This window comes from Ammodytes marinus (assembly GCF_949987685.1).
Source record: "Ammodytes marinus genome assembly, chromosome: 12".
Lineage (NCBI taxonomy): Eukaryota > Metazoa > Chordata > Actinopteri > Uranoscopiformes > Ammodytidae > Ammodytes > Ammodytes marinus.
Window position 1 is genome coordinate 23,067,635 of NC_137216.1, and position 12,879 is coordinate 23,080,513.

General features: G+C 43.3%; 1 protein-coding gene across 1 annotated transcript in view; it reads left to right on the top strand.

Annotated features, from left to right (window-relative positions):
* Positions 1-12,879, top strand: part of dachd (dachshund d) — a gene marked incomplete at its 5' end in the record, with an annotated part of 96,911 nt that overhangs the window by 57,425 nt on the left and 26,607 nt on the right. The window lies entirely within an intron of this gene.

A 12,879-nucleotide genomic window follows, 5' to 3' on the forward strand; every position in this document is an offset into this window, starting at 1 on the left:
CCTTCTTGATCTAACTCGAGTTTTCTTTTGAAGTCTTAACACTAAGTTTTGTGTTGAGAGAGAAAAAAAACATTGTTAATAGCTAAGTGAAACAGTTTCACAAAGCTATCAGCTCCTAACAAGGCCTAATTGAATTGAGAGTGAGAGCATTGCTTTTTCACCATGTGCCATTTCAATTAATTATTAGCCCTAAAAATGCAGAAGGATTTTCGTAATATCACACATAACCACTTAGTGTATTAAAGAGAATGATAATGTATGTTAGTGCGGATTCATGAGCCCATTCCAAATTATAAACCAAATGTAATCCCTGTAGCTTTGGCTGCTAAATGGAGCTTTTTCATTCACTCCACTGTAATAAATGGCTCGAGTCCTGAATACATTTCATCAGTAATACTTGACACCACGGAGCTTATGGTGCGCGGGATGAAAACAGGATGTGTTTCTAAGCAGATTTAACAATGCAAAATGCATAAAGTGTGAGGTCATCACTCCCAAAGAATGGAGTATGTAAAAATAAAGAATACGAGCCTGCGAGGTCACGGAAATAAAGATAAATGTGAGTACCAACAGCAAGGCTATGGCAATGGAGCTAATAAGAAACTGTTTTATCTTTTTACAATTTAAATTGTAACCTTGAGCCCCACAGCCAGCCACACAGGCTCCCGGTAGAATCATAATTCTGGCAAAGGGGGGGAGAGCAGCTCTAGGTGCGGCGGGTGTGTGCATGGGCCACAGCATTAGCTCTCTGAGTGAAATATATGGCAGTGACGCCTCTCGGCCCCATCCACAATCAATTGGATTCTTTTCCTTTAATATTTACTCGCAGCGATGAGATGCTCGTCTGCATGGTGATGAACAGTCTGCCACTGGCGTTTGAAGGTGACCTGTCAGTGAGTATGGACAAATCTCTCGCTCGCAGAAATGTAGAAAATAAATCATTAGGGGCAGGCAGTCAGACAGGGGCCTCTCTCTCTCTCCCTCACTCTCCCCGGGATTTAAATCAGCCCCAGATTTATGATTTGAATTAATGCTTCGTTTGGTCAAAGGAATGGTCGCAGAGACAAATGATGTTTGGTACTGAAACCATCCTAATATTGATTACTGGGTGTCGCAGCAATCTCTTGTTTATATCAAGCACTCTCCTGTGACAGGGGTGGCCAGCAGGAGTCATCCTGATAATACGCCGGAGAAATATGGCCCCGCTCCACACCGGAGGGGCCATGAAACACAGCTAGCTAGTATGCTGTCTCCTTCCATCTATATAGCACTAGGGCTTTCGCTCACATGTTTATTTTTAATAAAAAAGCATTTTGTAATACTACAAAAATATGAACTGGCTTTACACAAAAGCTTGCTGCACTGAATGTTTAACATTCCAAAAGTGTCTCTCTCTCTCTCTCTCTCTCTCTCTCTCTCTCTCTCTCTCTCTCTCTCTCTCTCTCTCTCTCTCTCTCTCTCTCTCTCTCTCTCTCTCTCTCTCTCTCTTGGGAGGCCTGCTTTCACAAACTATTTTGCGTTAGTGTGAATGCCTGATATGTCCAGCTCTCACGCCTATTACCCAAAGAGCACTACTAAAGTTATAAATCACTTGACTGATATAGCATGGAGTGGGCAGAAGGGGGGAACTGTATTTTGGCTGTAGTTTTTTTTGTTGGCGACCGGGCTGACTTTTTTTTGCTCACATTGCTGACAAGGGTATGACTTCATGTTTTTTTTTTGTTTTTTTTTAAAGAGTCTCAGACCCACAGCTGCTCCAAAGGAAATGGACGGGAGTTTTCATAATCATTCCAGCTTTAAACTAAGACTCAACAAACGGATGTGTTTACTTACACAAATGATGTTACCGACCCACGATAGGAATTGATATGATAATGAGGCAGGGGCTGCCGACAATACCCCACGAAGGACATGGATGCTTTTAATGAGAAAAAGCTACTACACAGGCCTATTGAAAAAAAAAAACTCTAGGCTAAAATACAGGTGCCTCATCTCAGTGTGTTGTCTGAAGCTCTTAAAGCAAAGCAGCAGCCAGTTGAAGGACACTCTGTTCTGTTTGTAGAGTTGGATTGTCTTTGTGTTGATGTAAATTAAAAACAGGCTAATATTTCTCCTGCTCCGCATTAGATATTCATCAAAATTAGACCTTCCTGTTTTGCAATCAATGTTATTAATTATTTAAGGAGGGATAAAAAAAAACAGCCAGTTCAACTCTCTGGCCAACATAACCAAAACGTTCTGGAAAAGACAGGAAAGAGAGAGAGATAAATAGATAAGTGTATGGAAGGATAGAGAGATTAAAAATAGTGAGAAAGAGAGATAGAGTAATGTAGAGAGAGATGGAATGAGGGTGGTATGTGTGTGTGTGTGTTTTCTTTGATTTTTTTCCCCTGCACAGTCTTTAGTCTGGGCAGAGGGAGAGAGCCCTTCTCAAAGCACAATGTGGATTGTTCCTGCGCCTCTCAGGAAATGCCACAATTACAGATCACAGACCAAGCAAAACACGTGTGGCGCTGGGCCTTGAGGGGGATAAACAGCCCGCCATTCCCTCCCAGTGCATTGACCCCAGCCCACAACCTTCATTACTGGGAGAGAAAATATTGTCAGCTGCCCACTAACAAACACCTGCCAATTTCAAGAGAAGGAATTGGCTTTTTCTTTTCTTTTTTCTTAGCCGCCGAAGGAAAATAAAGTGTTTTCTTTTTTCAAGACACCGCAGAAAAAAGGAGTGGGAAGAAAAGATAAGACAGAGTTCAACCTTGTCTTATTTTTCCTTCTTTTCTGTCTCACTTACTTCTCTGTTACCCCCCATACCCCCCCCCCCCCCCCCCCCGTCTCTCTTTGGCCACTGGGTGCTGCCCTGCCGCTCGTCTTGACTCCTCACCACACTAGTCTAATGGAGCCCAAATCCTGTTTGTAATTAGATATGGGAATTCCACTGTCATCAGCCAGATGATGCCTCGACAACCGGCCAACAGACGGAGCCGCGGTGGACGGAGAAGACAGAACAGTCACTACTAACTGTCAGATTTTACTGTACATTTCTAAATCAATCCTAAACATGTAACCTCACAACTAAGCTATAGAAGCAGTTACATTCTACAACAGTACCTCAAACCCTGAAAGCCATTTTGTCTCACATATGTGGCTGTAGTCCAGGGCTGGCTGTGCCCAATGGGGAGCCACATGCTATAGGCTGAAGCTGGGCACATGGTGACAGGTACCTGGAGTGGTGCCTGACGGAGAGGCGAGAGAAGACGAAGGTTCCGGGTATAGATGATGAGGAAGCATCATTCCCTTTTTCCCAGGGTCATCAGGCTAATTTCCGCAAGCCCCACCCTCCTGCTTGTATGTTTGCGTGTGTGTGTGTGTACGTGTGTGTAGGTGTGCGTGTGTGCGTGCTCCGCGTGATAGAGAAAGAGGGGGCCTTGGCCCCTGAGAGCGCTCTGTGAGGAGACCACAGCTGTACACTCCCAGCAGCTAATTGGTCCTTATCTAGCTGTCCCATTCATCTTCATTTTTTACCAATTACTGAGCATTATCTGTGTTCTCAGTTGGGTATGGGACTTAATCCTTTTTGGTTAAGCTGGTGCTACAGCTTGCAAATTTTCAAATGGAGAAAGGGGGGGGGGGTAGTGGAGGGGAAGGGGGAGCAAAAGTCATAGCAAAAAACAAACTAAAACTTCCCATCATCCTTCACTGGCAGGAAGCAATCAATAAACAATGACATTACACGAAGGAGAGAGGAGAAAAATGGAAGAGATCAATTATTGGCGTTATAATTCAAGTCCTTGTTTGCAAACGTTGCAGCCCCATTGATTAGGCTGCTCTTGTTGCACTCACCATTATTGACTTGTTAAAACTATATTTTCTCATCATCAGTGGTTTTACGTTTGCGGTCACACCGATAACATCGCTTTAAGGGAGGGGGTGGGGGTCGTTAATTATTCAGGATGTATTCATTTTAAAGCACAGCAGAGTCCAAATCATCCTGTTTACTCTACAAACAATGCAAGTATTGTACACCGCTCATCCAGAAGGTACATCAAGACATCGCAATATGGGGTGGTTAGCCTTAATTTTCCAAGATCAATGCATAACTAGGCTTCTCTCTATATGGGGTCCGTGCTTGGCCACGCTGCAGAGCTGAGTGGAGTCAGTCTGGAGACCATGCACTAATTACTGGAGTGTTTACTGCTCTGCTGGATAGCATTTGTACCATTTTGGATCATATCAGCGAGTCGATGTGTTATGGGCTAGACAGATAAATAAGACATTAAGACGACAGTGTGTATGAATGAATGAAATTACAGTGGACATTTTAAAGTCGTCAATTATACATTAAACACGGGTCTAAAATGGGTAAAATGGATAGCCACGCACGTACTTATACTTACAGAAAACACATGTGTGTGTGTCAGCAGACACAGACGGTCATGGATGCACACAAAAAGCAGGACCCATATAGAGAGACTGCTCCTGCACTTTGATAGGGATCTGTTTGGTCACACTCTCTGCGCCAGCTGTCAGCCCAGCTCCACTGCTGCGATTTAATTAGTCTGTTTATGTCCTTTCTAATAATAAAGCTCTCTGGGTGGAAGGACACATCCGACTAGCTAGCTGTGCGCAATCCAACCTGCTAGCTGCACTATAGTGCTGGTGGCCCAGCGCGGCTAAATGTGGGCCATGATGGAGGATGGTGGCTACTTCCCGCTCCTCTTAGACAGAACAATGGCCCTCAGGCTCAGATCTAGTATCACCCCCTACTCAATCCTAACCTTAACCATTAGGGGATAAAGCGCATACTGACCTGATATGAGTGTCTAGGGGCAACTTCATCCATCTTCCTCCCTAGCTCTCTTGTGGGAGCCTTTGTCAGAGCCGAAGCTCTTGAGAGAGGACTAGATTGTAGCCATAGGCTGAAAAGAATTCATCTCACGAACATACCATAACACCTCTTTCACCGCGACCGATTATTGCCTTGCATGATTTATTCAACTACAATGTGGTTTGTTTAGATTTTTCTTTCTTCCGATATCGGGGATGCACTGGACAAATTGGTGTCCGTTTAAGCGGCAAGTGTTGTGGGGAAAGGGAGGGAGCGCTGGCAGTGACTGAATCAGACACACTGAGCTAGACACAGAGTGGCAGAGCAGACAGACAGCCTTCCAGCCTGAGTAGAGAGCTTGATGGGTCTCTGTCTCTCTCTTGGGCTTTGGCCCTCACCATCTCTCTATTAGTGTGCCAGGCTCATGGGAGCCAGGTGACAGATAAGTGAAGAACGACACACACATTTTAATAGACATTTCAAAAGATAAACCTGATAATCATTTCTCTTTTTAATGAAGTCTAATGTCCTCGTTCTAATTCCGGTTGCGTCGGCTGTTAAGCATCGGCGTTAATACTTGAATATGCATGATTGGGAAATTGTGAGGCGCACTGATGTAGCTTGCAAAATACACAATCGCAGACAACTGCAGAAATAGATTACAATAACAGGGGGGAATTGATTAAACATTATTTCCGTAATGATCCATATCAAGTTCTATCATCTTTGAGTGGCAGCAGAGTTGCGGCGAGAGAGGAAGAGACACAAGAAGAAAGGGACGGCGTGCTCGTGTCGTGGACATATTTGTTTGATTGTCTCTTGCGGTTAGTTCACAATAGCAGGAGCAGAGCTATAAAAAAACAACTGACCAGTCGAGTTGTCACCCCTCATCAACATTAGGCCTCATTCTTCATTAATTGGATAGATTAATTTGGAGTGCTTTGATGCGGTGGGTGATGCATGCGTCGGGCTGTCCCCTCCTCACTATTCTCTGTCAGGTTGAATTTAGCAAGGGAAAGGGCTGACCTTTGAAAGTGAAGAGATCAACACAATTTGAAAAGACAATGTCACTTGGTGTAAATGTGATACGTGTAATAAATGACATTCAACCTTTCAGTGATGATGAGCTTTCGCAGGTTGGGAGTAATGTGAAAATATGCGCGGCGTGTAATTGCAGAGAATGTGCAGCAGTTTTCACAGCTAAGATGGTGTAGCATTAGCGACTCGGATATCACGCGCTCTCATTTCTCTATGATTATGTCTAAGAGGAGACATTAGCATAGAGTAATAATATTACTGTGTACACAATAACAGTAATGACAGTGCAGCGAGGACGACAGCAAAGTGACAATCTTTTTACTGTGATTACCATGCAAATAAAAAATTATCCTTTGCCCGACTATGCCACAATCAGGGGGGGGAATCAAAGAGCGTTTTGTAAGATAGAAATTGTTGGGTCCGTTCCACGAAAGCACTTCCGACGGTCGCCCGAAACCTGAAAGGTGTTTCTTCTCAATTATGATATGGGAACCCTCATCCAAATAGAGCTATCAGCCGTACCCGGGCCAGACATCTTCACCATCACACAGCCTCTCCTCTGGGACCGAGATAAAGAGCGAGAGACTGGAGCAAGTTCAAACAATGTTAAGGAATTTCACAATCTTCCTACCTTCGCAGTTTGAACAAACAGAGGATTTCTTTTTTATTTATTTCTTTTTTTTAATTGTGCTTGGTCTCCTCCCTGAACAAATACTCAATACAACAAGATACTTATAATGATCCCGCATTATTTAAATTGTTTTAATTAATTTGTGTTTTAAACAAGGTACTTTTAAATCTTTATGAAAGCGTTTCATTTTTCCTCTGATTTTTCATACATGACCTGAGAGAGCGAACGAGACCATCAGCGAAAACAACACTATTTTTATATGGTTTTTATAACATGTCTTTGCTCTGGTCCGATTTCCCGGGAACTTAAATGATTTTCAGCTGGCAGATCGGAACATCCTGTATCTCCTGAACTTTACTGAATCAAATTCTATTTACATAGTCACATATAAATAGTTTCCTCATCGTGTTGCGTATTGCAGTCTCTCTTTCCCACGCCTCCTAAACAAATGCACGGGCTTGGGCGCTGGTATCGTAATGACACTAGCGCGTTCGTCCAAAGATGACACTAGAATCAACAACAACTGAAAGTTCCCCTTAGCTACTTTAAATCTAGTTCATTCCAAAAAACTATTCTATACTCTGTTCTTGAACTCATTAGCACTGCTGTAAACTATTCACTGCATTACTGATTTTCTCTCATGATGTGACTGTAATGGAAGAAGTGCGAGCACAGGAGCTAGTGATGCTAATTTTGTAATTAAAACGGATGATCTGATGGCCACATGCAAACTGATCCCCCCACCACACACTCCCCTTCCACTAAAGTGATATGACGGTAGAGTGGGCCGTGATTGATAAGGCTCGTCAATATATTTCATTTCAGGAGCCTTAGTCAAATGACAACTGGTTGTCATTGACTGAAAGCAATCTTTTTAAAAGGGGGAGCCTTTGCTAAGTATCAGATGAAAATGATTCCTCTGTCTGCTTGGGTGTCACTGTCTGTAGGAGCTTTATTGATTGGGCTTGAATATATTGCACCCGCAGTAGTAACAGCTGCTGGTAATATCTCTCCTCTCTCCTTCTGCTCTCCTCTTCTGCTCACAGCACTTTATGCGGTCCCGGCTTATTGTCAGCGATCAGATGCTTGTGCTCTCTCGTGCCGATGTTGCGTATTTATCAAGAGTGATGTGTGACAAATGTAAAGTGAGCCTGGTTCCGATCCAAATTAGAAGAGTGTTTTGCTAATGTGTCCTGAAGGCCTGGCTGTCCTGGCCACCCGCTTGCCCATGTGCATGATTGCGTTAACTAAAGCCGCAACCATTGTCTCCCCCACTCTATATACGCCCTGTGTTATCAAGCACAAGGATGTTGGCATTGGTTGGTAAAGGTCATTTACTGTAATGAGATTTGCCACATGCAAGCATATGGCTTGATTATTGCCCTGTTCGTTAACATTTTCAGCAAAGAGACAAATAGACAGCTAAAACAGGGGGCTGGGGAGGGGGGTGCGATGGCGAGAAACGTGTTTAGCATTTTCTCCTCAAAAGATAGGAGGGAACTTTTTTCACAACACATCTGCCACGAGATGATTGATCTTTCAATTTTCATAAGGAATGCCTGCCATTAGAGCAGAGGATTTAAATTATCCTATAAAAGTTGCCTGCCTTAGATTTTATACACTTAAAGGACAAACACCTCTGTCTGTCTCCTTGATAATTTCTACCACATGTTACACTCCAGTGGCTTTGGGTAGGGGAGGCAATTATGTTAGCCTTATCAAACCAGAAATGTTTTCTTATCGTGGATTCTCTTACATTACATTACATTCAGCGTACTTGACGGGAAGAAAATCTTTGCCCACCTGAATCATTGGAAAGTGTATCTTTATCCCGGCATGCTAAACATATTTTGTTTTGATGCGAATACTTTGAAATGTGTCCAATGATCATGGCTCTTGGAACGTAAAGGATATGGTTTGCATGTGTATTATGTCTGGCTGGCTCCATATGTGTACCTACCTATATGTGATTATCTGTACTGCATCATTGTCTGAGTGTGTGTGTACATCCGCATGTTTTTCATGTTTACCTCTCCTTGTTAATGAAAGATGTATTCTTTTTATGTGTCCGTTTGCGTGTGTGTGTGTATGTGTGTGCAAATGTGAGTTTACAGCAGGTATTTAACAAAGGCAAGATGTTTGCTTTATTATCAACATTAACTGCGTAAACACAAAAGGCTTCAAAGTTTCATTCAATGACACTGAGGGGCTGTGGGTGGCTACATCAAAGCTCAATACCTTCCTCTCTCCCCCCATTTTAATGAGAAACAGGACTCACCAGCCTTGACTGAACCTGCCATCTGTGTGTGTCTGTTTTTTCTTGTTTGCGTGTGTGTATGTGTGTGTGTTTGAATGCGGGAGCAGTTGTGTTTTTTCTGTGCATATGTTAGCATGCGCTTGTGTTGTGTAAAGTGGCACCACGATGCCAGGCAACATATTTATGGAGGCTATGTCTTGCGTTTGATCTAATGGCTATAAGGCTCCCTCCATACTCACGAGGCAGGCCCTTCTGATTTTGGAGGAGATTAACAGTTATAGTAAAGATGAATAGCTGATTAGTGCTGTGGAGAGACCTCTAAATGTCTCACCGCATGACAGACACTTTGTCATGAGCCATTCATTTCCTTTTGGGAACCGGCGTGCAAATCCTTGATACGACCACAACAAAGACTCTCCATGTGTGTGCACCGCCGTCTCACCTTTGTTGGAGAAATACATACACGGCATGGGGGCATTTTTACAAGCGCAATTAGGAGACGGACTGAGATTGTTTTGCAGCCGAAGGACTGCCTATGCATTGTGCAGTGAGTCAGTTCATTTAACTGCTTGACTGGAATGGTCCTGTTCAGTTTGACAGATCAGAAGAAAAAATATCTCAACACCATGAAAAACCAAAGGCTTAGCGCGGTGCAAATCAGCCCCTTTGTCTTGTTCCATTCAAATCAAAGGATAACCAGGAATGTTTGTTTGACAACAGCATTTACAATGCATTGTTCTGAAGCCCAGAGCCCTCCCAAACAAAGACAGATAGGCTTTAAACAAGTCATTTAATTAGCACCGGATCCCCAGCTTTGGCTGCGCCAACCAATTATACATTCCTGAGGCATGTGCAGGTCCTATTTCACCGGAGCGAGAGGCAGATCCTCTCCAGCCCTGTCTCTTACAGTACATCTCTCCCCTTCCATTTAAGAGAAGGTAAATAGCCCAGACAGACAGCTTCATTAGCCAGCGTCTGAAGAGCGCCGGGCCGATTGTCGCTTAAATAGTGCGCTTTTACTGCAGGCCCAGCCGGGCGACCTCCGATCAATTACAGCTGACATTATTGTTTGTCGGGAGCTTTTTTCCTGGACAGCGCGAGTAAAAAACGAGATCAGGCCTGAGCTTTGGCTGGAAATGTAATCTTCCCCCTCTCTTTGGTTCTTTCGCTCCACAAACAATAAATCATTCAGTTGAAGAGATAATAAAGTGCCAAGTAGGAGCTAGTTTAATTTTTGTCAGGGGAAATCTGTCCACAACAGAGTTAAGGGTAAGGGGGCTGGCTGCTATACCTCTATACCACTTCCAATGACAAAAGCTTAGTTCCTTTTTTCCTTATTTTCCTCTGTAGGATTGGACATCCACGAAAAGGCTGAAGTCTTGTTTTAGATGAAGATTAACTACCGCTCACATCAACACAGGTTATCATTTCTGTCATCAAAATAAATGACTGCTCTCTTTTTAATCATTTTGAAAACATTCAAGGTTCAATCTTTTTTCGGTCTGATTCTTTTATCGGAGCCTAACGTCGGCCCAGCGCTTCCGTTGTGATGTAACAGCTTTTTTTAATCACGTTGATACCGAGGGCTGTTTTTTAATTCATTCAATGCATCCTCCGCGATTCAGATCTTTGCTTATCCATGCGTGAACTTCCGAGCACTGCACAACATAATAGCTGAGCTGTTTATATTGGTATTAAGTGATTTGTAGTTTTAATGATGGTAAATATGAGTTCACCTTTGCGGGTCCCTCAGGCTTACTTCAGGTAAATTACTCCGAATGCATTGTTTATGCCCTTCAGGAGGAGAGGGAGGGCTGGTGAGAATTCACCTCTCATCAGGTCTGAACTTGTGAATCGGGAGATAAACACAAACTGACAAATATGTTTTGAAGGCTTTGCCCAATGGAATATCCACGCAATATCTAGGTGATTAATGAGTCCGACTAATGCTTGTTGACTCTGTATTTGGAAATAGAAAAGCAGAAAAAGAAAATGTCCTGGGTTAGTGAAGCGCAGTTGTCGCTTGAGATGCTGACATTTGAGGAGAACAATTCTAGCAAATGGGAAGCTATTGCATATGAATGAAACTGAAAACCCTTGAACCATTTGTTGAAGAAATGCCAGATTCCTTGAATAAACCAATATCCTCCTCACCTGGCTCCTTTCAGCAACAAATAAAGGGCTTTTGGTGGAGCCTTGTTGCTCCGCGGCACATTCCCCTACAGTGGCCTGAATGGGCCTTTATGGGAGAAACACTGCTTTAGGATGGGGTGACATGAAAGGGGCTGGACAGGCACTGAAAGCGAGACTAATACCCCTTAGCGCGAACAGTGGTCCTGTGTTTACCCCCAACAGACTGTCTGTCAGGTGGAGACCCATCACCCAAATTCATAAAGCATCAAGTACAAGATAAGAAGATACAAGCAGTATAGGATGTGATGAAATTGTGTTATGTTTACATGATTGTTAACCTTTTGTGTTATAGTTTATTGATCTGTTGAAAAGTCCATGTGTATTGAAGGTGGAGTCAGCGATTATGCTTGTCAAAATCACCTTTTGTCAAAATAAGTGAATATCTCCCAAGGTTCCACTACCTGTCCGTACTGTGTGTGTGCTAAAAAAATAATCCAGTGTTGTTAATACACATCTTAGGCTCTGTACACTGGTATGTAAACAAAGGGGTCCACCTAGCAACATGCCCATTTACAGAGCCTAGGCTGTGTATTAACACTGGATTTTTTAATCAGCTGGCACACAGTACATACAGGTAGCGGATGGTGAGGAAATATTCACTGATTTTGACAAAAAGTGATTTAGTTCACCAGAATCGCTTACTACACCTTTAATGCGTGTAGTTGTGTACGTCTGCATGTGTGTCTCTCTGTGTGTGTGTGTGTGTGTGTGTGTAACGTATCCACCTCAAAGGCAGAATAAGTGTCTTCACTCTGGCCCTTGAGTGGCCTTGAAAGGCTGATAGGTATAGCCTAAACCTCTCCATGTTGTCCTACAGTAAGTACCCCCGCAATCAGGCCCCTCTGTGGTGTTTTTTAATTGAGCTTAGCCTGCTGAGTGGTAATTGATTCAGTCTGAGCTACAGCAAGAGGCGCTGATACAAGGTGCTGCTCGGGCTTCCGCCTTTCTTTAATCTCCCCTCCTTTGCTTTATATTGTCTGGGAATACTCGCCACTGAGAAACTGCGTGCCATCTTTCTTATGGAAATCAATGCTTTTCTTTTGGTAGAATGAGGGAGGGAATGACAGAGAGAGAGAGAGAGTACTTCTCATGTCCTTTCATTTTCCAACCAGTGTCCTTCCCTTTTAGAGGCGTCGCCATGCAGATCTCCTTGCCCTTTGGCTACTGATGTTTTGTTAGAAGAAGAGGAGTGGAGTTGTTTTGTGGATCAGTTTTCTGTAGTGCAGTATCTATTTTTCCTCTTTTTTTCTTTCACACGGCTTTTTCTTCTTTTTTTACCTTGAACTGGGCTGCCAAGTAAAAAAAAAAAAAGAGTGAAAAAACAACACACAGGCTCAATCAGATCCAATAGTGTCTATGAGGTTTTTTCTTTCAAGCATTTGAGGAAAAAGCATCTGAGTGGCGCGGAGGAATGAGACCAAACTGTTCCCAGTCACTTTTGATCCTGCCAGTTCAAAGTAGAGCAGAGCGGGAGGGGGACTCAGGGGGTGCTGTGGTGGTGTGTGTTTGTGTGTGTGTGTGTGTGTGTGTGTGTGTGTGTGTGTGTGTGTGTGTGTGTGTGTGTGTGTGTGTGTGTGTGTGTGTGTGTGTGTGTGTGTGTGTGTGTGTGTGTGTGTGTGTGTGTGTGTGTGTGTGTGTGTGGGGGGGGGGGGGTAAAGACACCTAGCTTTGACCTTCTGTCTGCGCTCCTTGTCCTTTGAAAGTTGGCTTGTTTTTCATTAAGCCATTCAGAAGCGTGGCGCAGGGCCACAGTTTGACTAACCGCCAACCCCCTATGGTATCTTTATTAGACATTCTTTACATTTTCGGACTACTAATGGTTTAATTTTGCCCCAATTAGGCGTCCATTGCTCGACGGCAATTGAATAATTTAAGACATTTGTAAGATATCTCTGATGTTGTAATGGAATAATTTGTGTGCATAATATATAA